This window comes from Chiloscyllium plagiosum, unplaced genomic scaffold (assembly GCF_037043375.1).
Source record: "Chiloscyllium plagiosum isolate Xiang-an unplaced genomic scaffold, Cpla_swu_hap1 HiC_scaffold_31, whole genome shotgun sequence".
Classification (NCBI taxonomy): Eukaryota; Metazoa; Chordata; class Chondrichthyes; order Orectolobiformes; family Hemiscylliidae; genus Chiloscyllium; species Chiloscyllium plagiosum.
The window spans coordinates 76,650,940-76,677,543 of NW_028270169.1; the positions used below are offsets into that span (position 1 = coordinate 76,650,940).

The 26,604-nt window shown below is 46.1% G+C and overlaps 7 non-coding genes across 7 annotated transcripts; all 7 read right to left on the reverse strand.

The window, feature by feature from the left end:
* Positions 1–1,536: 1,536 nt before the first annotated feature.
* Positions 1,537–1,618, reverse strand: trnal-uag (transfer RNA leucine (anticodon UAG)). The gene has a single exon. It is a non-coding gene; the product is annotated as a tRNA-Leu (tRNA).
* Positions 1,619–10,319: 8,701 nt separating this feature from the next.
* Positions 10,320–10,401, reverse strand: trnal-uag (transfer RNA leucine (anticodon UAG)). Its single transcript has one exon. It is a non-coding gene; the product is annotated as a tRNA-Leu (tRNA).
* A 2,846-nt stretch (positions 10,402–13,247) lies between these two features.
* Positions 13,248–13,329, reverse strand: trnal-uag (transfer RNA leucine (anticodon UAG)). The gene has a single exon. It is a non-coding gene; the product is annotated as a tRNA-Leu (tRNA).
* Positions 13,330–16,175: 2,846 nt separating this feature from the next.
* On the reverse strand, positions 16,176–16,257 carry trnal-uag (transfer RNA leucine (anticodon UAG)). The gene has a single exon. It is a non-coding gene; the product is annotated as a tRNA-Leu (tRNA).
* Positions 16,258–17,902: 1,645 nt separating this feature from the next.
* Positions 17,903–17,975, reverse strand: trnav-uac (transfer RNA valine (anticodon UAC)). The gene has a single exon. It is a non-coding gene; the product is annotated as a tRNA-Val (tRNA).
* A 4,056-nt stretch (positions 17,976–22,031) lies between these two features.
* Positions 22,032–22,113, reverse strand: trnal-uag (transfer RNA leucine (anticodon UAG)). Its single transcript has one exon. It is a non-coding gene; the product is annotated as a tRNA-Leu (tRNA).
* A 1,644-nt stretch (positions 22,114–23,757) lies between these two features.
* Positions 23,758–23,830, reverse strand: trnav-uac (transfer RNA valine (anticodon UAC)). The gene has a single exon. It is a non-coding gene; the product is annotated as a tRNA-Val (tRNA).
* Positions 23,831–26,604: the final 2,774 nt, after the last annotated feature.

The following is a 26,604-nucleotide window of genomic DNA, read 5'->3' on the forward strand; positions in this document are numbered from 1 at the left end:
AGGAATTCGTGGTGCGCTGTGACACCAGCGCATCAGTTTCTTCCCTGTCTTTGAACCGGGCCGCCTGCGCAAGGAATGCAAATGCGGTACTGCTTTTCGTGGAAGGATCAGAAAGTGGAAACTACACTCTCAAACAGAATGGCATATGATCAGAACCAGGTTGGAGAAAAACTTTACAATGCTTTGCACAGTAATTAAATGGAATTGCATTACATTACATTTCACTACGAGAGCAGATTTGTTGAAGCAAATTCGAAGGTAGGTTTGCAGATGGGAAAGCAAGCAAGGAAACTCCGTTCTTGTCCATGTAAAATGCGGCAGTTGAAGAACAAAGCAGTTTCTGCCCACTTTCGAACTGGGGACCTTTCGCGCGTAAGGCGAACGTGATGACCACTACACTACAGAAACAAGGCGCAGTCGCCGCTGCTAAGGCTCAGTGGCATCCAGCACTGAAAGTTGAAGCCCTTTTTCCTTTCACCTTTCTGTTTCCAATAGCTCGTTGTTTCATGGGACTTGTTTAATTTTGGCTATGTGGTGAGCATGGACGAGATACACCGAAGTATCTGTTTCCACGCGGTGTGCGCCAATAACATTGTGTTGCTGACACCGGCTGTAAAGGATTACTTTTTAGCGGAGTTTGCCGTCGCAGTCTGTGGCACAATCATTTAGTCTGTTCGACTGCTCACTGGAAAGGTGGTATTGTGAAACACTGCAGAAACGAACGACTTCCTTACTTTTGCTCCGACTGACCATACTCCGGGAAATTTTCCCAGATTCTCAGTTGAGGATTTTTGCAGCTGGAAGTTACCTCAGAAACCCTGTTAATTCGTAATGTATTGAGCGAATCGCAAAACACAAAGCATTTAACACGGAACACAAACAAAACTGGCAAACCAAATGCATTTTCAGACACAGGGATGCATGAATGCTAAATGTGAGACAGGCCGGGGGCATGAGTCATAAAGTAATCTCACAACAAACAACAGGGCAATTCCAAACTACTCTTTCAAACATACTGCAGCCTGAGTGCACCACCACTTCCCAGACAATGCTGAAAAGAGAGAAAGAAAGAACACAATAAGAATGGGCCATAAAAAAGTGAATTTCACCAATCACAGTCTCGATTACATTACCTTTCCCTTCCGATGTCGCCAGGACGGAAATAAAGGAAATGGGAGAAATTCAAAAACATGTGACATCGCAATTCATTGGAACGATTTTCCCATTGGCCAGAAAACAAAATAACGACGAGTCGTGCCACCGCAGGACTTTGTTTCACAACAGCAATGAAATAACAGTCGCCATTCGGTTCCAGTAAACGCTCAACTTGTCTGGGACAGCAGAGCTGTTTGCGATTTTCCACGCGGGAGGCGAACACGATCATGACAGCACAGACACCGGAAAAGCCGGAACTTTCCCACACCACAGTTAATTGCCCGGGAAGCAAACCCATTTTTCTTCGGTTTTCAACAGAAATGCAGCAGGAGTCGAAACAGCATTGAAACAAGCTGCGTCGTTGAAAACGGTCAGCAGAAACGGCAGCGGTGGGATTCGAACCCACGCCTCTGTCGAGACAGGAGCCTAAATCCAGCGCCTTAGACCGCTCGGCCACACTACCAGCCAGCCGCGCTGCTCCATTTTCTTGCACTTCCAATTGTGCTCCTGCATAACAGCAGATGCAAAGCCACGTGAAAAGGGTTCCATGATCCCTCTCCGACTCGCACAGCTGCTGGGATGTGCCCGTCTCCAATATCAATTTCGCAGCAGATAATGATAGCCCATCAATCCAGACAACTATCAATGGTAAGCTGAGTCTATCTTCTCAGAATCTTTTCAACTACAAATGTATCTGTGAGTGCGTGAGAACATACGATCGGTTATGATTTGGTCAAATTACCATGAGCTGCTTGACATTACTGCAATTTCGATTCTTGCTTTGTTAAATGATTTCACCCTTTGATCGAAACAGGACAACTTTCACGTTTACACGGAACATGAAACACACCGGACTACAGGGAAAATGCACAAAGCTGAGCAGGCCGTGTTCCACATCATACCGCGCAGCATCGTTTCAGTCACTGTTTTGCAGAATAAGAGTCCCAAAGAATGTTCTTCACCCTAAAACCGGAGGTAGCATTACAATCCGAGAACGACAGATCACATTGTGAGGATGCTCTGACCTCGGAGCCAGTTCGAGATGCCACTTTCCTTGCCTTTTTGCCTTAACCGTGCAATTCGCTGCAGAGATGTTCACACTGGATATGAGCCACATGGATACCAACTGTGTCGACGAGAAGCGACTCAATAAATTTTGCTAAATTCCACGGTGCTTATTAGAAATGCAGTTTCTGTTCACATCAATCTAAAAGGCAGTTTCTGAACATAGTAACAGAAGGCAAAAGGTAATTAGCTCACCCCACCCCCTTCTCCGGAAGAGGTGCTAACTGCCCTTGAGTGCTTTTTGTTCTCGATGTGAAGAGCTCTCACGCCTGAGTCACCTTCACGTATCTGGCTGCTGAGTGAATCACAAAGAAGGAATTTCACCAGAGCTGCAACTGCCTCACTTCCCCACTCGCCCTCCCTGTGTACATTTTCCTGCTCGTCAGTGATTTAAAGAAAACCAAATGGATGCGATGTCATTCTGTAGCCTCTCTGTCGATTCCTCCGTTTCAGTTCCAACATGACTTAGATCTCGGGGCGCACCTTAATACTAGCGACGCTATGAAATCACAGGTCCAGCGGTTCCTCTGAGAGTGTAATTTCTTTCATTGCTGTTGCTGGTTGAATGAGCCACTAACGTGCGACTTGCTCCAAACATGATTCAGGACCTCTGGTGCCAATTCTCGCACGTTGAATAACGACAGACAGCTTCCAAATGAGGGCTTTCAGAGACGACTTTGGGCTACATTTGACAGACAGACAAGTTCAGGAATTCGTGGTGCGCTGTGACACCAGCGCATCAGTTTCTTCCCTGTCTTTGAACCGGGCCGCCTGCGCAAGGAATGCAAATGCGGTACTGCTTTTCGTGGAAGGATCAGAAAGTGGAAACTACACTCTCAAACAGAATGGCATATGATCAGAACCAGGTTGGAGAAAAACTTTACAATGCTTTGCACAGTAATTAAATGGAATTGCATTACATTACATTTCACTACGAGAGCAGATTTGTTCAAGCAAATTCGAAGGCAGGTTTGCAGATGGGAAAGCAAGCAAGGAAACTCCGTTCTTGTCCATGTAAAATGCGGCAGTTGAAGAACAAAGCAGTTTCTGCCCACTTTCGAACTGGGGACCTTTCGCGCGTAAGGCGAACGTGATGACCACTACACTACAGAAACAAGGCGCAGTCGCCGCTGCTAAGGCTCAGTAGCATCCAGCACTGAAAGTTGAAGCCCTTTTTCCTTTCACCTTTCTGTTTCCAATAGCTCGTTGTTTCATGGGACTTGTTTAATTTTGGCTATGTGGTGAGCATGGACGAGATACACCGAAGTATCTGTTTCCACGCGGTGTGCGCCAATAACATTGTGCTGCTTACACCGGCTGTAAAGGATTACTTTTTAGCGGAGTTTGCCGTCGCAGTCTGTGGCACAATCATTTAGTCTGTTCGACTGCTCACTGGAAAGGTGGTATTGTGAAACACTGCAGAAACGAACGACTTCCTTACTTTTGCTCCGACTGACCATATTCCGGGAAATTTTCCCAGATTCTCAGTTGAGGATTTTTGCAGCTGGAAGTTACCTCAGAAACCCTGTTAATTCGTAATGTATTGAGCGAATCGCAAAACACAAAGCATTTAACACGGAACACAAACAAAACTGGCAAACCAAATGCATTTTCAGACACAGGGATGCATGAATGCTAAATGTGAGACAGGCCGGGTGCATGAGTCATAAAGTAATCTCACAACAAACAACAGGGCAATTCCAAACTACTCTTTCAAACATACTGCAGCCTGAGTGCACCACCACTTCCCAGACAATGCTGAAAAGAGAGAAAGAAAGAACACAATAAGAATGGGCCATAAAAAAGTGGATTTCACCAATCACAGTCTCGATTACATGACCTTTCCCTTCCGATGTCGCCAGGACGGAAATAAAGGAAATGGGAGAAATTCAAAAACATGTGACATCGCAATTCATTGGAACGATTTTCCCATTGGCCAGAAAACAAAATAACGACGTGTCGTGCCACCGCAGGACTTTGTTTCACAACAGCAATGAAATAACAGTCGCCATTCGGTTCCAGTAAACGCTCAACTTGTCTGGGACAGCAGAGCTGTTTGCGATTTTCCACGCGGGAGGCGAACACGATCATGACAGCACAGACACCGGAAAAGCTGGAACTTTCCCACACCACAGTTAATTGCCCGGGAAGCAAACCCATTTTTCTTCGGTTTTCAACAGAAATGCAGCAGGAGTCGAAACAGCATTGAAACAAGCTGCGTCGTTGAAAATGGTCAGCTGAAATGGCAGCGGTGGGATTCGAACCCACGCCGCTGTCGAGACAGGAGCCTAAATCCAGCGCCTTAGACCGCTCGGCCACACTACCAGCCAGCCGCGCTTCTCCATTTTCTTGCACTTCCAATTGTGCTCCTGCATAACAGCAGATGCAAAGCCACGTGAATAGGGTTCCATGATCCCTCTCCGACTCGCACAGCTGCTGGGATGTGCCCGTCTACAATATCAATTTCGCAGCAGATAATGATAGCCCATCAATCCAGACAACTATCAATGGTAAGCTGAGTCTATCTTCTCAGAATCTTTTCAACTACAAATGTATCTGTGAGTGCGTGAGAACATACGATCGGTTATGATTTGGTCAAATTACCATGAGCTGCTTGACATTACTGCAATTTCGATTCTTGCTTTGTTAAATGATTTCACCCTTTGATCGAAACAGGACAACTTTCACGTTTACACGGAACATGAAACACACCGGACTACAGGGAAAATGCACAAAGCTGAGCAGGCCGTGTTCCACATCATACCGCGCAGCATCGTTTCAGTCACTGTTTTGCAGAATAAGAGTCCCAAAGAATGTTCTTCACCCTAAAACCGGAGGTAGCATTACAATCCGAGAACGACAGATCACATTGTGAGGATGCTCTGACCTCGGAGCCAGTTCGAGATGCCACTTTCCTTGCCTTTTTGCCTTAACCGTGCAATTCGCTGCAGAGATGTTCACACCTGGATATGAGCCACATGGATACCAACTGTGTCGACGAGAAGCGACTCAATAAATTTTGCTAAATTCCACGGTGCTTATTAGAAATGCAGTTTCTGTTCACATCAATCTAAAAGGCAGTTTCTGAACATAGTAACAGAAGGCAAAAGGTAATTAGCTCACCCCACCCCCTTCTCCGGAAGAGGTGCTAACTGCCCTTGAGTGCTTTTTGTTCTCGATGTGAAGAGCTCTCACGCCTGAGTCACCTTCACGTATCTGGCTGCTGAGTGAATCACAAAGAAGGAATTTCACCAGAGCTGCAACTGCCTCACTTCCCCACTCGCCCTCCCTGTGTACATTTTCCTGCTCGTCAGTGATTTAAAGAAAACCAAATGGATGCGATGTCATTCTGTAGCCTCTCTGTCGATTCCTCCGTTTCAGTTCCAACATGACTTAGATCTCGGGGCGCACCTTAATACTAACGACGCTATGAAATCACAGGTCCAGCGGTTCCTCTGAGAGTGTAATTTCTTTCATTGCTGTTGCTGGTTGAATGAGCCACTAACGTGCGACTTGCTCCAAACATGATTCAGGACCTCTGGTGCCAATTCTCGCACGTTGAATAACGACAGACAGCTTCCAAATGAGGGCTTTCAGAGACGACTTTGGGCTACATTTGACAGACAGACAAGTTCAGGAATTCGTGGTGCGCTGTGACACCAGCGCATCAGTTTCTTCCCTGTCTTTGAACCGGGCCGCCTGCGCAAGGAATGCAAATGCGGTACTGCTTTTCGTGGAAGGATCAGAAAGTGGAAACTACACTCTCAAACAGAATGGCATATGATCAGAACCAGGTTGGGGAAAAACTTTACAATGCTTTGCACAGTAATTAAATGGAATTGCATTACATTACATTTCACTACGAGAGCAGATTTGTTCAAGCAAATTCGAAGGCAGGTTTGCAGATGAGAAAGCAAGCAAGGAAACTCCGTTCTTGACAATGTAAAATGCGGCAGTTGAAGAACAAAGCAGTTTCGGCCCAGTTTCGAACTGGGGACCTTTCGCGCGTAAGGCGAACATGATGACCACTACACTACAGAAACAAGGCGCAGTCGCCGCTGCTAAGGCTCACTGGCCTCCAGCACTGAAAGTTGAAGCCCTTTTTCCTTTCACCTTTCTGTTTCCAATAGCTCGTTGTTTCATGGGACTTGTTTAATTTTGGCTATGTGGTGAGCATGGACGAGATACACCGAAGTATCTGTTTCCACGCGGTGTGCGCCAATAACATTGTGTTGCTTACACCGGCTGTAAAGGATTACTTTTTAGCGGAGTTTGCCGTCGCAGTGTGTGGCACAATCATTTAGTCTGTTCGACTGCTCACTGGAAAGGTGGTATTGTGAAACACTGCAGAAACGAACGACTTCCTTACTTTTGCTCCGACTGACCATACTCCGGGAAATTTTCCCAGATTCTCAGTTGAGGATTTTTGCAGCTGGAAGTTACCTCAGAAACCCTGTTAATTCGTAATGTATTGAGCGAATCGCAAAACACAAAGCATTTAACACGGAACACAAACAAAACTGGCAAACCAAATGCATTTTCAGACACAGGGATGCATGAATGCTAAATGTGAGACAGGCCGGGTGCATGAGTCATAAAGTAATCTCACAACAAACAACAGGGCAATTCCAAACTACTCTTTCAAACATACTGCAGCCTGAGTGCACCACCACTTCCCAGACAATGCTGAAAAGAGAGAAAGAAAGAACACAATAAGAATGGGCCATAAAAAAGTGAATTTCACCAATCACAGTCTCGATTACATTACCTTTCCCTTCCGATGTCGCCAGGACGGAAATAAAGGAAATGGGAGAAATTCAAAAACATGTGACATCGCAATTCATTGGAACGATTTTCCCATTGGCCAGAAAACAAAATAACGACGAGTCGTGCCACCGCAGGACTTTGTTTCACAACAGCAATGAAATAACAGTCGCCATTCGGTTCCAGTAAACGCTCAACTTGTCTGGGACAGCAGAGCTGTTTGCGATTTTCCACGCGGGAGGCGAACACGATCATGACAGCACAGACACCGGAAAAGCCGGAACTTTCCCACACCACAGTTAATTGCCCGGGAAGCAAACCCATTTTTCTTCGGTTTTCAACAGAAATGCAGCAGGAGTCGAAACAGCATTGAAACAAGCTGCGTCGTTGAAAACGGTCAGCAGAAATGGCAGCGGTGGGTTTCGAACCCACGCCTCTGTCGAGACAGGAGCCTAAATCCAGCGCCTTAGACCGCTCGGCCACACTACCAGCCAGCCGCGCTTCCCCATTTTCTTGCACTTCCAATTGTGCTCCTGCATAACAGCAGATGCAAAGCCACGTGAATAGGGTTCCATGATCCCTCTCCGACTCGCACAGCTGCTGGGATGTGCCCGTCTCCAATATCAATTTCGCAGCAGATAATGATAGCCCATCAATCCAGACAACTATCAATGGTAAGCTGAGTCTATCTTCTCAGAATCTTTTCAACTACAAATGTATCTGTGAGTGCGTGAGAACATACGATCGGTTATGATTTGGTCAAATTACCATGAGCTGCTTGACATTACTGCAATTTCGATTCTTGCTTTGTTAAATGATTTCACCCTTTGATCGAAACAGGACAACTTTCACGTTTACACGGAACATGAAACACACCGGACTACAGGGAAAATGCACAAAGCTGAGCAGGCCGTGTTCCACATCATACCGCGCAGCATCGTTTCAGTCACTGTTTTGCAGAATAAGAGTCCCAAAGAATGTTCTTCACCCTAAAACCGGAGGTAGCATTACAATCCGAGAACGACAGATCACATTGTGAGGATGCTCTGACCTCGGAGCCAGTTCGAGATGCCACTTTCCTTGCCTTTTTGCCTTAACCGTGCAATTCGCTGCAGAGATGTTCACACCTGGATATGAGCCACATGGATACCAACTGTGTCGACGAGAAGCGACTCAATAAATTTTGCTAAATTCCACGGTGCTTATTAGAAATGCAGTTTCTGTTCACATCAATCTAAAAGGCAGTTTCTGAACATAGTAACAGAAGGCAAAAGGTAATTAGCTCACCCCACCCCCTTCTCCGGAAGAGGTGCTAACTGCCCTTGAGTGCTTTTTGTTCTCGATGTGAAGAGCTCTCACGCCTGAGTCACCTTCACGTATCTGGCTGCTGAGTGAATCACAAAGAAGGAATTTCACCAGAGCTGCAACTGCCTCACTTCCCCACTCGCCCTCCCTGTGTACATTTTCCTGCTCGTCAGTGATTTAAAGAAAACCAAATGGATGCGATGTCATTCTGTAGCCTCTCTGTCGATTCCTCCGTTTCAGTTCCAACATGACTTAGATCTCGGGGCGCACCTTAATACTAACGACGCTATGAAATCACAGGTCCAGCGGTTCCTCTGAGAGTGTAATTTCTTTCATTGCTGTTGCTGGTTGAATGAGCCACTAACGTGCGACTTGCTCCAAACATGATTCAGGACCTCTGGTGCCAATTCTCGCACGTTGAATAACGACAGACAGCTTCCAAATGAGGGCTTTCAGAGACGACTTTGGGCTACATTTGACAGACAGACAAGTTCAGGAATTCGTGGTGCGCTGTGACACCAGCGCATCAGTTTCTTCCCTGTCTTTGAACCGGGCCGCCTGCGCAAGGAATGCAAATGCGGTACTGCTTTTCGTGGAAGGATCAGAAAGTGGAAACTACACTCTCAAACAGAATGGCATATGATCAGAACCAGGTTGTAGAAAAACTTTACAATGCTTTGCACAGTAATTAAATGGAATTGCATTACATTACATTTCACTACGAGAGCAGATTTGTTCAAGCAAATTCGAAGGCAGGTTTGCAGATGGGAAAGCAAGCAAGGAAACTCCGTTCTTGTCCATGTAAAATGCGGCAGTTGAAGAACAAAGCAGTTTCGGCCCAGTTTCGAACTGGGGACCGTTCGCGCGTAAGGCGAACGTGATGACCACTACACTACAGAAACAAGGCGCAGTCGCCGCTGCTAAGGCTCAGTGGCATCCAGCACTGAAAGTTGAAGCCCTTTTTCCTTTCACCTTTCTGTTTCCAATAGCTCGTTGTTTCATGGGACTTGTTTAATTTTGGCTATGTGGTGAGCATGGACGAGATACACCGAAGTATCTGTTTCCACGCGGTGTGCGCCAATAACATTGTGTTGCTTACACCGGCTGTAAAGGATTACTTTTTAGCGGAGTTTGCCGTCGCAGTGTGTGGCACAATCATTTAGTCTGTTCGACTGCTCACTGGAAAGGTGGTATTGTGAAACACTGCAGAAACGAACGACTTCCTTACTTTTGCTCCGACTGACCATACTCCGGGAAATTTTCCCAGATTCTCAGTTGAGGATTTTTGCAGCTGGAAGTTACCTCAGAAACCCTGTTAATTCGTAATGTATTGAGCGAATCGCAAAACACAAAGCATTTAACACGGAACACAAACAAAACTGGCAAACCAAATGCATTTTTAGACACAGGGATGCATGAATGCTAAATGTGAGACAGGCCGGGGGCATGAGTCATAAAGTAATCTCACAACAAACAACAGGGCAATTCCAAACTACTCTTTCAAACATACTGCAGCCTGAGTGCACCACCACTTCCCAGACAATGCTGAAAAGAGAGAAAGAAAGAACACAATAAGAATGGGCCATAAAAAAGTGAATTTCACCAATCACAGTCTCGATTACATTACCTTTCCCTTCCGATGTCGCCAGGACGGAAATAAAGGAAATGGGAGAAATTCAAAAACATGTGACATCGCAATTCATTGGAACGATTTTCCCATTGGCCAGAAAACAAAATAACGACGAGTCGTGCCACCGCAGGACTTTGTTTCACAACAGCAATGAAATAACAGTCGCCATTCGGTTCCAGTAAACGCTCAACTTGTCTGGGACAGCAGAGCTGTTTGCGATTTTCCACGCGGGAGGCGAACACGATCATGACAGCACAGACACCGGAAAAGCCGGAACTTTCCCACACCACAGTTAATTGCCCGGGAAGCAAACCCATTTTTCTTGGGTTTTCAACAGAAATGCAGCAGGAGTCGAAACAGCATTGAAACAAGCTGCGTCGTTGAAAACGGTCAGCAGAAATGGCAGCGGTGGGATTCGAACCCACGCCTCTGTCGAGACAGGAGCCTAAATCCAGCGCCTTAGACCGCTCGGCCACACTACCAGCCAGCCGCGCTTCCCCATTTTCTTGCACTTCCAATTGTGCTCCTGCATAACAGCAGATGCAAAGCCACGTGAAAAGGGTTCCATGATCCCTCTCCGACTCGCACAGCTGCTGGGATGTGCCCGTCTACAATATCAATTTCGCAGCAGATAATGATAGCCCATCAATCCAGACAACTATCAATGGTAAGCTGAGTCTATCTTCTCAGAATCTTTTCAACTACAAATGTATCTGTGAGTGCGTGAGAACATACGATCGGTTATGATTTGGTCAAATTACCATGAGCTGCTTGACATTACTGCAATTTCGATTCTTGCTTTGTTAAATGATTTCACCCTTTGATCGAAACAGGACAACTTTCACGTTTACACGGAACATGAAACACACCGGACTACAGGGAAAATGCACAAAGCTGAGCAGGCCGTGTTCCACATCATACCGCGCAGCATCGTTTCAGTCACTGTTTTGCAGAATAAGAGTCCCAAAGAATGTTCTTCACCCTAAAACCGGAGGTAGCATTACAATCCGAGAACGACAGATCACATTGTGAGGATGCTCTGACCTCGGAGCCAGTTCGAGATGCCACTTTCCTTGCCTTTTTGCCTTAACCGTGCAATTCGCTGCAGAGATGTTCACACCTGGATATGAGCCACATGGATACCAACTGTGTCGACGAGAAGCGACTCAATAAATTTTGCTAAATTCCACGGTGCTTATTAGAAATGCAGTTTCTGTTCACATCAATCTAAAAGGCAGTTTCTGAACATAGTAACAGAAGGCAAAAGGTAATTAGCTCACCCCACCCCCTTCTCCGGAAGAGGTGCTAACTGCCCTTGAGTGCTTTTTGTTCTCGATGTGAAGAGCTCTCACGCCTGAGTCACCTTCACGTATCTGGCTGCTGAGTGAATCACAAAGAAGGAATTTCACCAGAGCTGCAACTGCCTCACTTCCCCACTCGCCCTCCCTGTGTACATTTTCCTGCTCGTCAGTGATTTAAAGAAAACCAAATGGATGCGATGTCATTCTGTAGCCTCTCTGTCGATTCCTCCGTTTCAGTTCCAACATGACTTAGATCTCGGGGCGCACCTTAATACTAGCGACGCTATGAAATCACAGGTCCAGCGGTTCCTCTGAGAGTGTAATTTCTTTCATTGCTGTTGCTGGTTGAATGAGCCACTAACGTGCGACTTGCTCCAAACATGATTCAGGACCTCTGGTGCCAATTCTCGCACGTTGAATAACGACAGACAGCTTCCAAATGAGGGCTTTCAGAGACGACTTTGGGCTACATTTGACAGACAGACAAGTTCAGGAATTCGTGGTGCGCTGTGACACCAGCGCATCAGTTTCTTCCCTGTCTTTGAACCGGGCCGCCTGCGCAAGGAATGCAAATGCGGTACTGCTTTTCGTGGAAGGATCAGAAAGTGGAAACTACACTCTCAAACAGAATGGCATATGATCAGAACCAGGTTGGAGAAAAACTTTACAATGCTTTGCACAGTAATTAAATGGAATTGCATTACATTACATTTCACTACGAGAGCAGATTTGTTCAAGCAAATTCGAAGGCAGGTTTGCAGATGGGAAAGCAAGCAAGGAAACTCCGTTCTTGTCCATGTAAAATGCGGCAGTTGAAGAACAAAGCAGTTTCTGCCCACTTTCGAACTGGGGACCTTTCGCGCGTAAGGCGAACGTGATGACCACTACACTACAGAAACAAGGCGCAGTCGCCGCTGCTAAGGCTCAGTGGCATCCAGCACTGAAAGTTGAAGCCCTTTTTCCTTTCACCTTTCTGTTTCCAATAGCTCGTTGTTTCATGGGACTTGTTTAATTTTGGCTATGTGGTGAGCATGGACGAGATACACCGAAGTATCTGTTTCCACGCGGTGTGCGCCAATAACATTGTCTTGCTTACACCGGCTGTAAAGGATTACTTTTTAGCGGAGTTTGCCGTCGCAGTCTGTGGCACAATCATTTAGTCTGTTCGACTGCTCACTGGAAAGGTGGTATTGTGAAACACTGCAGAAACGAACGACTTCCTTACTTTTGCTCCGACTGACCATACTCCGGGAAATTTTCCCAGATTCTCAGTTGAGGATTTTTGCAGCTGGAAGTTACCTCAGAAACCCTGTTAATTCGTAATGTATTGAGCGAATCGCAAAACACAAAGCATTTAACACGGAACACAAACAAAACTGGCAAACCAAATGCATTTTCAGACACAGGGATGCATGAATGCTAAATGTGAGACAGGCCGGGGGCATGAGTCATAAAGTAATCTCACAACAAACAACAGGGCAATTCCAAACTACTCTTTCAAACATACTGCAGCCTGAGTGCACCACCACTTCCCAGACAATGCTGAAAAGAGAGAAAGAAAGAACACAATAAGAATGGGCCATAAAAAAGTGAATTTCACCAATCACAGTCTCGATTACATTACCTTTCCCTTCCGATGTCGCCAGGACGGAAATAAAGGAAATGGGAGAAATTCAAAAACATGTGACATCGCAATTCATTGGAACGATTTTCCCATTGGCCAGAAAACAAAATAACGACGAGTCGTGCCACCGCAGGACTTTGTTTCACAACAGCAATGAAATAACAGTCGCCATTCGGTTCCAGTAAACGCTCAACTTGTCTGGGACAGCAGAGCTGTTTGCGATTTTCCACGCGGGAGGCGAACACGATCATGACAGCACAGACACCGGAAAAGCCGGAACTTTCCCACACCACAGTTAATTGCCCGGGAAGCAAACTCATTTTTCTTCGGTTTTCAACAGAAATGCAGCAGGAGTCGAAACAGCATTGAAACAAGCTGCGTCGTTGAAAACGGTCAGCAGAAATGGCAGCGGTGGGATTCGAACCCACGCCTCTGTCGAGACAGGAGCCTAAATCCAGCGCCTTAGACCGCTCGGCCACACTACCAGCCAGCCGCGGCTCCCCATTTTCTTGCACTTCCAATTGTGCTCCTGCATAACAGCAGATGCAAAGCCACGTGAAAAGGGTTCCATGATCCCTCTCCGACTCGCACAGCTGCTGGGATGTGCCCGTCTACAATATCAATTTCGCAGCAGATAATGATAGCCCATCAATCCAGACAACTATCAATGGTAAGCTGAGTCTATCTTCTCAGAATCTTTTCAACTACAAATGTATCTGTGAGTGCGTGAGAACATACGATCGGTTATGATTTGGTCAAATTACCATGAGCTGCTTGACATTACTGCAATTTCGATTCTTGCTTTGTTAAATGATTTCACCCTTTGATCGAAACAGGACAACTTTCACGTTTACACGGAACATGAAACACACCGGACTACAGGGAAAATGCACAAAGCTGAGCAGGCCGTGTTCCACATCATACCGCGCAGTATCGTTTCAGTCACTGTTTTGCAGAATAAGAGTCCCAAAGAATGTTCTTCACCCTAAAACCGGAGGTAGCATTACAATCCGAGAACGACAGATCACATTGTGAGGATGCTCTGACCTCGGAGCCAGTTCGAGATGCCACTTTCCTTGCCTTTTTGCCTTAACCGTGCAATTCGCTGCAGAGATGTTCACACCTGGATATGAGCCACATGGATACCAACTGTGTCGACGAGAAGCGACTCAATAAATTTTGCTAAATTCCACGGTGCTTATTAGAAATGCAGTTTCTGTTCACATCAATCTAAAAGGCAGTTTCTGAACATAGTAACAGAAGGCAAAAGGTAATTAGCTCACCCCACCCCCTTCTCCGGAAGAGGTGTTAACTGCCCTTGAGTGCTTTTTGTTCTCGATGTGAAGAGCTCTCACGCCTGAGTCACCTTCACGTATCTGGCTGCTGAGTGAATCACAAAGAAGGAATTTCACCAGAGCTGCAACTGCCTCACTTCCCCACTCGCCCTCCCTGTGTACATTTTCCTGCTCGTCAGTGATTTAAAGAAAACCAAATGGATGCGATGTCATTCTGTAGCCTCTCTGTCGATTCCTCCGTTTCAGTTCCAACATGACTTAGATCTCGGGGCGCACATTAATACTAGCGACGCTATGAAATCACAGGTCCAGCGGTTCCTCTGAGAGTGTAATTTCTTTCATTGCTGTTGCTGGTTGAATGAGCCACTAACGTGCGACTTGCTCCAAACATGATTCAGGACCTCTGGTGCCAATTCTCGCACGTTGAATAACGACAGACAGCTTCCAAATGAGGGCTTTCAGAGACGACTTTGGGCTACATTTGACAGACAGACAAGTTCAGGAATTCGTGGTGCGCTGTGACACCAGCGCATCAGTTTCTTCCCTGTCTTTGAACCGGGCCGCCTGCGCAAGGAATGCAAATGCGGTACTGCTTTTCGTGGAAGGATCAGAAAGTGGAAACTACACTCTCAAACAGAATGGCATATGATCAGAACCAGGTTGGAGAAAAACTTTACAATGCTTTGCACAGTAATTAAATGGAATTGCATTACATTACATTTCACTACGAGAGCAGATTTGTTCAAGCAAATTCGAAGGCAGGTTTGCAGATGGGAAAGCAAGCAAGGAAACTCCGTTCTTGTCCATGTAAAATGCGGCAGTTGAAGAACAAAGCAGTTTCTGCCCACTTTCGAACTGGGGACCTTTCGCGCGTAAGGCGAACGTGATGACCACTACACTACAGAAACAAGGCGCAGTCGCCGCTGCTAAGGCTCAGTGGCATCCAGCACTGAAAGTTGAAGCCCTTTTTCCTTTCACCTTTCTGTTTCCAATAGCTCGTTGTTTCATGGGACTTGTTTAATTTTGGCTATGTGGTGAGCATGGACGAGATACACCGAAGTATCTGTTTCCACGCGGTGTGCGCCAATAACATTGTCTTGCTTACACCGGCTGTAAAGGATTACTTTTTAGCGGAGTTTGCCGTCGCAGTCTGTGGCACAATCATTTAGTCTGTTCGACTGCTCACTGGAAAGGTGGTATTGTGAAACACTGCAGAAACGAACGACTTCCTTACTTTTGCTCCGACTGACCATACTCCGGGAAATTTTCCCAGATTCTCAGTTGAGGATTTTTGCAGCTGGAAGTTACCTCAGAAACCCTGTTAATTCGTAATGTATTGAGCGAATCGCAAAACACAAAGCATTTAACACGGAACACAAACAAAACTGGCAAACCAAATGCATTTTCAGACACAGGGATGCATGAATGCTAAATGTGAGACAGGCCGGGGGCATGAGTCATAAAGTAATCTCACAACAAACAACAGGGCAATTCCAAACTACTCTTTCAAACATACTGCAGCCTGAGTGCACCACCACTTCCCAGACAATGCTGAAAAGAGAGAAAGAAAGAACACAATAAGAATGGGCCATAAAAAAGTGGATTTCACCAATCACAGTCTCGATTACATTACCTTTCCCTTCCGATGTCGCCAGGACGGAAATAAAGGAAATGGGAGAAATTCAAAAACATGTGACATCGCAATTCATTGGAACGATTTTCCCATTGGCCAGAAAACAAAATAACGACGTGTCGTGCCACCGCAGGACTTTGTTTCACAACAGCAATGAAATAACAGTCGCCATTCGGTTCCAGTAAACGCTCAACTTGTCTGGGACAGCAGAGCTGTTTGCGATTTTCCACGCGGGAGGCGAACACGATCATGACAGCACAGACACCGGAAAAGCCGGAACTTTCCCACACCACAGTTAATTGCCCGGGAAGCAAGCCCATTTTGCTTCGGTTTTCAACAGAAATGCAGCAGGAGTCGAAACAGCATTGAAACAAGCTGCGTCGTTGAAAACGGTCAGCAGAAATGGCAGCGGTGGGATTCGAACCCACGCCTCTGTCGAGACAGGAGCCTAAATCCAGCGCCTTAGACCGCTCGGCCACACTACCAGCCAGCCGCGCTTCCCCATTTTCTTGCACTTCCAATTGTGCTCCTGCATAACAGCAGATGCAAAGCCACGTGAAAAGGGTTCCATGATCCCTCTCCGACTCTCACAGCTGCTGGGATGTGCCCGTCTACAATATCAATTTCGCAGCAGATAATGATAGCCCATCAATCCAGACAACTATCAATGGTAAGCTGAGTCTATCTTCTCAGAATCTTTTCAACTACAAATGTATCTGTGAGTGCGTGAGAACATACGATCGGTTATGATTTGGTCAAATTACCATGAGCTGCTTGACATTACTGCAATTTCGATTCTTGCTTTGTTAAATGATTTCACCCTTTGATCGAAACAGGACAACTTTCACGTTTACACGGAACATGAAACACACCGGACTACAGGGAAAATGCACAAAGCTGAGCAGGCCGTGTTCCACATCATACCGCGCAGCATCGTTTCAGTCACTGTTTTGCAGAATAAGAGTCCCAAAGAATGTTCTTCACCCTAAAACCGGAGGTAGCATTACAATCCGAGAACGACAGATCACATTGTGAGGATGCTCTGACCTCGGAGCCAGTTCGAGATGCCACTTTCCTTGCCTTTTTACCTTAACCGTGCAATTCGCTGCAGAGATGTTCACACCTGGATATGAGCCACATGGATACCAACTGTGTCGACGAGAAGCGACTCAATAAATTTTGCTAAATTCCACGGTGCTTATTAGAAATGCAGTTTCTGTTCACATCAATCTAAAAGGCAGTTTCTGAACATAGTAACAGAAGGCAAAAGGTAATTAGCTCACCCCACCCCCTTCTCCGGAAGAGGTGCTAACTGCCCTTGAGTGCTTTTTGTTCTCGATGTGAAGAGCTCTCACGCCTGAGTCACCTTCACGTATCTGGCTGCTGAGTGAATCACAAAGAAGGAATTTCACCAGAGCTGCAACTGCCTCACTTCCCCACTCGCCCTCCCTGTGTACATTTTCCTGCTCGTCAGTGATTTAATGAAAACCAAATGGATGCGATGTCATTCTGTAGCCTCTCTGTCGATTCCTCCGTTTCAGTTCCAACATGACTTAGATCTCGGGGCGCACATTAATACTAGCGACGCTATGAAATCACAGGTCCAGCGGTTCCTCTGAGAGTGTAATTTCTTTCATTGCTGTTGCTGGTTGAATGAGCCACTAATGTGCGACTTGCTCCAAACATGATTCAGGACCTCTGGTGCCAATTCTCGCACGTTGAATAACGACAGACAGCTTCCAAATGAGGACTTTCAGAGACGACTTTGGGCTACATTTGACAGACAGACAAGTTCAGGAATTCGTGGTGCGCTGTGACACCAGCGCATCAGTTTCTTCCCTGTCTTTGAACCGGGCCGCCTGCGCAAGGAATGCAAATGCGGTACTGCTTTTCGTGGAAGGATCAGAAAGTGGAAACTACACTCTCAAACAGAATGGCATATGATCAGAACCAGGTTGGGGAAAAACTTTACAATGCTTTGCACAGTAATTAAATGGAATTGCATTACATTACATTTCACTACGAGAGCAGATTTGTTCAAGCAAATTCGAAGGCAGGTTTGCAGATGGGAAAGCAAGCAAGGAAACTCCGTTCTTGTCCATGTAAAATGCGGCAGTTGAAGAACAAAGCAGTTTCTGCCCAGTTTCGAACTGGGGACCTTTCGCGCGTAAGGCGAACGTGATGACCACTACACTACAGAAACAAGGCGCAGTTGCCGCTGCTAAGGCTCAGTGGCATCCAGCACTGAAAGTTGAAGCCCTTTTTCCTTTCACCTTTCTGTTTCCAATAGCTCGTTGTTTCATGGGACTTGTTTAATTTTGGCTATGTGGTGAGCATGGACGAGATACACCGAAGTATCTGTTTCCACGCGGTGTGCGCCAATAACATTGTGTTGCTTACACCGGCTGTAAAGGATTACTTTTTAGCGGAGTTTGCCGTCGCAGTCTGTGGCACAATCATTTAGTCTGTTAGACTGTTCACTGGAAAGGTGGTATTGTGAAACACTGCAGAAACGAACGACTTCCTTACTTTTGCTCCGACTGACCATACTCCGGGAAATTTTCCCAGATTCTCAGTTGAGGATTTTTGCAGCTGGAAGTTACCTCAGAAACCCTGTTAATTCGTAATGTATTGAGCGAATCGCAAAACACAAAGCATTTAACACGGAACACAAACAAAACTGGCAAACCAAATGCATTTTCAGACACAGGGATGCATGAATGCTAAATGTGAGACAGGCCGGGGGCATGAGTCATAAAGTAATCTCACAACAAACAACAGGGCAATTCCAAACTACTCTTTCAAACATACTGCAGCCTGAGTGCACCACCACTTCCCAGACAATGCTGAAAAGAGAGAAAGAAAGAACACAATAAGAATGGGCCATAAAAAAGTGGATTTCACCAATCACAGTCTCGATTACACTACCTTTCCCTTCCGATGTCGCCAGGACGGAAATAAAGGAAATGGGAGAAATTCAAAAACATGTGACATCGCAATTCATTGGAACGATTTTCCCATTGGCCAGAAAACAAAATAACGACGTGTCGTGCCACCGCAGGACTTTGTTTCACAACAGCAATGAAATAACAGTCGCCATTCGGTTCCAGTAAACGCTCAACTTGTCTGGGACAGCAGAGCTGTTTGCGATTTTCCACGCGGGAGGCGAACACGATCATGACAGCACAGACACCGGAAAAGCTGGAACTTTCCCACACCACAGTTAATTGCCCGGGAAGCAAACCCATTTTTCTTCGGTTTTCAACAGAAATGCAGCAGGAGTCGAAACAGCATTGAAACAAGCTGCGTCGTTGAAAATGGTCAGCAGAAATGGCAGCGGTGGGATTCGAACCCACGCCGCTGTCGAGACAGTAGCCTAAATCCAGCGCCTTAGACCGCTCGGCCACACTACCAGCCAGCCGCGCTTCTCCATTTTCTTGCACTTCCAATTGTGCTCCTGCATAACAGCAGATGCAAAGCCACGTGAAAAGGGTTCCATGATCCCTCTCCGACTCGCACAGCTGCTGGGATGTGCCCGTCTACAATATCAATTTCGCAGCAGATAATGATAGCCCATCAATCCAGACAACTATCAATGGTAAGCTGAGTCTATCTTCTCAGAATCTTTTCAACTACAAATGTATCTGTGAGTGCGTGAGAACATACGATCGGTTATGATTTGGTCAAATTACCATGAGCTGCTTGACATTACTGCAATTTCGATTCTTGCTTTGTTAAATGATTTCACCCTTTGATCGAAACAGGACAACTTTCACGTTTACACGGAACATGAAACACACCGGACTACAGGGAAAATGCACAAAGCTGAGCAGGCCGTGTTCCACATCATACCGCGCAGCATCGTTTCAGTCACTGTTTTGCAGAATAAGAGTCCCAAAGAATGTTCTTCACCCTAAAACCGGAGGTAGCATTACAATCCGAGAACGACAGATCACATTGTGAGGATGCTCTGACCTCGGAGCCAGTTCGAGATGCCACTTTCCTTGCCTTTTTGCCTTAACCGTGCAATTCGCTGCAGAGATGTTCACACCTGGATATGAGCCACATGGATACCAACTGTGTCGACGAGAAGCGACTCAATAAATTTTGCTAAATTCCACGGTGCTTATTAGAAATGCAGTTTCTGTTCACATCAATCTAAAAGGCAGTTTCTGAACATAGTAACAGAAGGCAAAAGGTAATTAGCTCACCCCACCCCCTTCTCCGGAAGAGGTGCTAACTGCCCTTGAGTGCTTTTTGTTCTCAATGTGAAGAGCTCTCACGCCTGTGTCACCTTCACGTATCTGGCTGCTGAGTGAATCACAAAGAAGGAATTTCACCAGAGCTGCAACTGCCTCACTTCCCCACTCGCCCTCCCTGTGTACATTTTCCTGCTCGTCAGTGACTTCAAGGAAACCAAATGGATGCGATGTCATTCTGTAGCCTCTCTGTCGATTCCTCCGTTTCAGTTCCAACATGACTTAGATCTCGGGGCGCACCTTAATACTAGCGACGCTATGAAATCACAGGTCCAGCGGTTCCTCTGAGAGTGTAATTTCTTTCATTGCTGTTGCTGGTTGAATGAGCCATTAACGTGCGACTTGCTCCAAACATGATTCAGGACCTCTGGTGCCAATTCTCGCACGTTGAATAACGACAGACAGTTTCCAAATGAGGGCTTTCAGAGACGACTTTGGGCTACATTTGACAGACAGACAAGTTCAGGAATTCGTGGTGCGCTGTGACACCAGCGCATCAGTTTCTTCCCTGTCTTAGAACCGGGCCGCCTGCGCAAGGAATGCAAATGCGGTACTGCTTTTCGTGGAAGGATCAGAAAGTGGAAACTACACTCTCAAACAGAATGGCATGTGATCAGAACCAGGTTGGAGAAAAACTTTACAATGCTTTGCACAGTAATTAAATGGAATTGCATTACATTACATTTCACTACGAGAGCAGATTTGTTCAAGCAAATTCGAAGGCAGGTTTGCAGATGGGAAAGCAAGCAAGGAAACTCCGTTCTTGTCCATGTAAAATGCGGCAGTTGAAGAACAAGGCAGATTCGGCCCAGTTTCGAACTGGGGACTTTTCGCGTGTAAGGCGAACGTGATGACCACTACACTACAGAAACAAGGCGCAGTCCACGCTGCTAAGGCTCAGTGGCATCCAGCACTGAAAGTTGAAGCCCTTTTTCCTTTCACCTTTCTGTTTCCAATAGCTCGTTGTTTCATGGGACTTGTTTAATTTTGGCTATGTGGTGAGCATGGACGAGATACACCGAAGTATCTGTTTCCACGCGGTGTGCGCCAATAACATTGTGTTGCTTACACCGGCTGTAAAGGATTACTTTTTAGCGGAGTTTGCCGTCGCAGTCTGTGGCACAATCATTTAGTCTGTTCGACTGCTCACGGGAAAGGTGGTATTGTGAAACACTGCAGAAACGAACGACTTCCTTACTTTTGCTCCGACTGACCATACTCCGGGAAATTTTCCCAGATTCTCAGTTGAGGATTTTTGCAGCTGGAAGTTACCTCAGAAACCCTGTTAATTCGTAATGTATTGAGCGAATCGCAAAACACAAAGCATTTAACACGGAACACAAACAAAACTGGCAAACCAAATGCATTTTCAGACACAGGGATGCATGAATGCTAAATGTGAGACAGGCCGGGGGCATGAGTCATAAAGTAATCTCACAACAAACAACAGGGCAATTCCAAACTACTCTTTCAAACATACTGCAGCCTGAGTGCACCACCACTTCCCAGACAATGCTGAAAAGAGAGAAAGAAAGAACACAATAAGAATGGGCCATAAAAAAGTGGATTTCACCAATCACAGTCTCGATTACATTACCTTTCCCTTCCGATGTCGCCAGGACGGAAATAAAGGAAATGGGAGAAATTCAAAAACATGTGACATCGCAATTCATTGGAACGATTTTCCCATTGGCCAGAAAACAAAATAACGACGTGTCGTGCCACCGCAGGACTTTGTTTCACAACAGCAATGAAATAACAGTCGCCATTCGGTTCCAGTAAACGCTCAACTTGTCTGGGACAGCAGAGCTGTTTGCGATTTTCCACGCGGGAGGCGAACACGATCATGACAGCACAGACACCGGAAAAGCCGGAACTTTCCCACACCACAGTTAATTGCCCGGGAAGCAAGCCCATTTTGCTTCGGTTTTCAACAGAAATGCAGCAGGAGTCGAAACAGCATTGAAACAAGCTGCGTCGTTGAAAACGGTCAGCAGAAATGGCAGCGGTGGGATTCGAACCCACGCCTCTGTCGAGACAGGAGCCTAAATCCAGCGCCTTAGACCGCTCGGCCACACTACCAGCCAGCCGCGCTTCCCCATTTTCTTGCACTTCCAATTGTGCTCCTGCATAACAGCAGATGCAAAGCCACGTGAAAAGGGTTCCATGATCCCTCTCCGACTCGCACAGCTGCTGGGATGTACCCGTCTACAATATCAATTTCGCAGCAGATAATGATAGCCCATCAATCCAGACAACTATCAATGGTAAGCTGAGTCTATCTTCTCAGAATCTTTTCAACTACAAATGTATCTGTGAGTGCGTGAGAACATACGATCGGTTATGATTTGGTCAAATTACCATGAGCTGCTTGACATTACTGCAATTTCGATTCTTGCTTTGTTAAATGATTTCACCCTTTGATCGAAACAGGACAACTTTCACGTTTACACGGAACATGAAACACACCGGACTACAGGGAAAATGCACAAAGCTGAGCAGGCCGTGTTCCACATCATACCGCGCAGCATCGTTTCAGTCACTGTTTTGCAGAATAAGAGTCCCAAAGAATGTTCTTCACCCTAAAACCGGAGGTAGCATTACAATCCGAGAACGACAGATCACATTGTGAGGATGCTCTGACCTCGGAGCCAGTTCGAGATGCCACTTTCCTTGCCTTTTTGCCTTAACCGTGCAATTCGCTGCAGAGATGTTCACACTGGATATGAGCCACATGGATACCAACTGTGTCGACGAGAAGCGACTCAATAAATTTTGCTAAATTCCACGGTGCTTATTAGAAATGCAGTTTCTGTTCACATCAATCTAAAAGGCAGTTTCTGAACATAGTAACAGAAGGCAAAAGGTAATTAGCTCACCCCACCCCCTTCTCCGGAAGAGGTGCTAACTGCCCTTGAGTGCTTTTTGTTCTCAATGTGAAGAGCTCTCACGCCTGAGTCACCTTCACGTATCTGGCTGCTGAGTGAATCACAAAGAAGGAATTTCACCAGAGCTGCAACTGCCTCACTTCCCCACTCGCCCTCCCTGTGTACATTTTCCTGCTCGTCAGTGATTTAATGAAAACCAAATGGATGCGATGTCATTCTGTAGCCTCTCTGTCGATTCCTCCGTTTCAGTTCCAACATGACTTAGATCTCGGGGCGCACCTTAATACTAGCGACGCTATGAAATCACAGGTCCAGCGGTTCCTCTGAGAGTGTAATTTCTTTCATTGCTGTTGCTGGTTGAATGAGCCACTAACGTGCGACTTGCTCCAAACATGATTCAGGACCTCTGGTGCCAATTCTCGCACGTTGAATAACAACAGACAGTTTCCAAATGAGGGCTTTCAGAGACGACTTTGGGCTACATTTGACAGACAGACAAGTTCAGGAATTCGTGGTGCGCTGTGACACCAGCGCATCAGTTTCTTCCCTGTCTTTGAACCGGGCCGCCTGCGCAAGGAATGCAAATGCGGTACTGCTTTTCGTGGAAGGATCAGAAAGTGGAAACTACACTCTCAAACAGAATGGCATATGATCAGAACCAGGTTGGAGAAAAACTTTACAATGCTTTGCACAGTAATTAAATGGAATTGCATTACATTACATTTCACTACGAGAGCAGATTTGTTCAAGCAAATTCGAAGGCAGGTTTGCAGATGGGAAAGCAAGCAAGGAAACTCCGTTCTTGTCCATGTAAAATGCGGCAGTTGAAGTACAAGGCAGTTTCTGCCCAGTTTCGAACTGGGGACCTTTCGCGCGTAAGGCGAACGTGATGACCACTACACTACAGAAACAAGGCGCAGTCGCCGCTGCTAAGGCTCAGTGGCATCCAGCACTGAAAGTTGAAGCCCTTTTTCCTTTCACCTTTCTGTTTCCAATAGCTCGTTGTTTCATGGGACTTGTTTAATTTTGGCTATGTGGTGAGCATGGACGAGATACACCGAAGTATCTGTTTCCACGCGGTGTGCGCCAATAACATTGTGTTGCTTACACCGGCTGTAAAGGATTACTTTTTAGCGGAGTTTGCCGTCGCAGTCTGTGGCACAATCATTTAGTCTGTTCGACTGCTCACTGGAAAGGTGGTATTGTGAAACACTGCAGAAACGAACGACTTCCTTACTTTTGCTCCGACTGACCATACTCCGGGAAATTTTCCCAGATTCTCAGTTGAGGATTTTTGCAGCTGGAAGTTACCTCAGAAACCCTGTTAATTCGTAATGTATTGAGCGAATCGCAAAACACAAAGCATTTAACACGGAACACAAACAAAACTGGCAAACCAAATGCATTTTCAGACACAGGGATGCATGAATGCTAAATGTGAGACAGGCCGGGGGCATGAGTCATAAAGTAATCTCACAACAAACAACAGGGCAATTCCAAACTACTCTTTCAAACATACTGCAGCCTGAGTGCACCACCACTTCCCAGACAATGCTGAAAAGAGAGAAAGAAAGAACACAATAAGAATGGGCCATAAAAAAGTGAATTTCACCAATCACAGTCTCGATTACATTACCTTTCCCTTCCGATGTCGCCAGGACGGAAATAAAGGAAATGGGAGAAATTCAAAAACATGTGACATCGCAATTCATTGGAACGATTTTCCCATTGGCCAGAAAACAAAATAACGACGAGTCGTGCCACCGCAGGACTTTGTTTCACAACAGCAATGAAATAACAGTCGCCATTCGGTTCCAGTAAACGCTCAACTTGTCTGGGACAGCAGAGCTGTTTGCGATTTTCCACGCGGGAGGCGAACACGATCATGACAGCACAGACACCGGAAAAGCCGGAACTTTCCCACACCACAGTGAATTGCCCGGGAAGCAAACCCATTTTTCTTCGGTTTTCAACAGAAATGCAGCAGGAGTCGAAACAGCATTGAAACAAGCTGCGTCGTTGAAAACTGTCAGCAGAAATGGCAGCGGTGGGATTCGCACCCACGCCTCTGTCGAGACAGGAGCCTAAATCCAGCGCCTTAGACCGCTCGGCCACACTACCAGCCAGCTGCGTTTCTCCATTTTCTTGCACTTCCAATTGTGCTCCTGCATAACAGCAGATGCAAAGCCACGTGAAAAGGGTTCCATGATCCCTCTCCGACTCGCACAGCTGCTGGGATGTGCCCGTCTACAATATCAATTTCGCAGCAGATAATGATAGCCCATCAATCCAGACAACTATCAATGGTAAGCTGAGTCTATCTTCTCAGAATCTTTTCAACTACAAATGTATCTGTGAGTGCGTGAGAACATACGATCGGTTATGATTTGGTCAAATTACCATGAGCTGCTTGACATTACTGCAATTTCGATTCTTGCTTTGTTAAATGATTTCACCCTTTGATCGAAACAGGACAACTTTCACGTTTACACGGAACATGAAACACACCGGACTACAGGGAAAATGCACAAAGCTGAGCAGGCCGTGTTCCACATCATACCGCGCAGCATCGTTTCAGTCACTGTTTTGCAGAATAAGAGTCCCAAAGAATGTTCTTCACCCTAAAACCGGAGGTAGCATTACAATCCGAGAACGACAGATCACATTGTGAGGATGCTCTGACCTCGGAGCCAGTTCGAGATGCCACTTTCCTTGCCTTTTTGCCTTAACCGTGCAATTCGCTGCAGAGATGTTCACACCTGGATATGAGCCACATGGATACCAACTGAGTCGACGAGAAGCGACTCAATAAATTTTGCTAAATTCCACGGTGCTTATTAGAAATGCAGTTTCTGTTCACATCAATCTAAAAGGCAGTTTCTGAACATAGTAACAGAAGGCAAAAGGTAATTAGCTCACCCCACCCCCTTCTCCGGAAGAGGTGCTAACTGCCCTTGAGTGCTTTTTGTTCTCGATGTGAAGAGCTCTCACGCCTGAGTCACCTTCACGTATCTGGCTGCTGAGTGAATCACAAAGAAGGAATTTCACCAGAGCTGCAACTGCCTCACTTCCCCACTCGCCCTCCCTGTGTACATTTTCCTGCTCGTCAGTGATTTAAAGAAAACCAAATGGATGCGATGTCATTCTGTAGCCTCTCTGTCGATTCCTCCGTTTCAGTTCCAACATGACTTAGATCTCGGGGCGCACCTTAATACTAGCGACGCTGTGAAATCACAGGTCCAGCGGTTCCTCTGAGAGTGTAATTTCTTTCATTGCTGTTGCTAATTGAATGAGCCACTAACGTGCGAATTGCTCCAAAACATGATTCAGGACCTCTGGTGACAATTCTCGCACGTTGAATAACGACAGACAGCTTCCAAATGAGGGCTATCAGAGACGACTTTGGGCTACATTTGACAGACAGACAAGTTCAGGAATTCGTGGTGCGCTGTGACACCAGCGCATCAGCTTCTTCCCTGCCTTGAAAACGGGCCGCCTGCGCAAGGAATGCAAATGCGGTACTGCTTTTCGCTGAAGGATCAGAACGCGGGAACTGCACTCTCAAACAGAATGGCGTATGTTCAGAACCAGGTTGGAGAAAACCTTAACAACGTTTCCCCCAATAATTTAATGGAATTGCATTACTTTTCACCCCGAGAGCAGGTTTGCGTGAGCAAACTCAAAT